The sequence below is a fragment of the Pomacea canaliculata genome, linkage group LG6 (genome assembly GCF_003073045.1).
Source record: "Pomacea canaliculata isolate SZHN2017 linkage group LG6, ASM307304v1, whole genome shotgun sequence".
NCBI lineage: Eukaryota > Metazoa > Mollusca > Gastropoda > Architaenioglossa > Ampullariidae > Pomacea > Pomacea canaliculata.
In genome coordinates this window covers 2,138,998-2,140,021 of record NC_037595.1, presented here as the reverse complement: position 1 = coordinate 2,140,021, position 1,024 = coordinate 2,138,998, and positions in this window count along the sequence as shown.

Genomic DNA, 1,024 nt, shown 5'->3' with positions numbered 1-1,024 from the left:
CTAATCCCAGTGGCCGCGCGCCGCATACCTCCCCATCAGTCAGCCCGCGGAAGCTGAGAAGTTGGGGTGGACGGGTGGAGATGGCGGCCAGTAATTTGTACTCCGGCTACAAGGTGGGATTTTGTCAGTCACTTTGTCGTCCTGCCCTCGCCTGTCGCTGACGACAATCGCTGTCATCTGGGTGGGCTACAAGTCTACCCGTAAGCTGACACCCAACACAACACCAAATATGATGGATGGCGCCGCGGGGTAGGCCGGGTAGACCCGCCAGCGATTCCCTCCACGTACCCGTAAGACGATGCCGTCATGTGGCGGTGGCTAGAAGATCATTCCGTTAAAAACACAGGAGCAGGGGTGCCAGGTATGGCAGGTATGGCAAGGTATGGCCACCGCGTCTGGTCAGAGAGAGAGAGGGAAGAATTCTGTCTGGACTTGCGGGTGTTGGGAGAAAGGACATTTGTAAAACAACTCAGTGAAACTATACAACAGCACTGCTCGGATAACTCATGATAAGAAACAGACTCACTAACGCACTCTCTCTTTCTCTCTCGGCTCTTTTATTTCTCTTTTTTTTCCCCTTATATACTTTTGCTGTATACCTGTTATATACTTCTACGACAGTAACAGAGAAATAGATAAACAAATTAGAAATTGATAAAAATTAGAAAAGCAAATAAATAAACACAAAACAAAAACATCAATACAGAAACCGATGAATGAATACAGAGACCACAAAACGAATAGATAAGCAGATAAATTAAAAGTTAATCTGATAGTATGGATGGTTGCATATAGTACTTTTGTTACCCAAAATAAACAAACCTATAAGAAGCAAATCTTCAGTTTGTGTGAATTATATTCAAGCTCAAAGTCTCATGATGGTGTCAGTGATATCTCACTACATGGACACACAGTTGCAAAATTGTTTTCCCCTAAGCAGGTTTGTTGACAAGAATGGGGATACCTTAAGTAAGATTGTAATAAAGCTGTGTACCATGAAAACCAATACACAAAACACATGCAG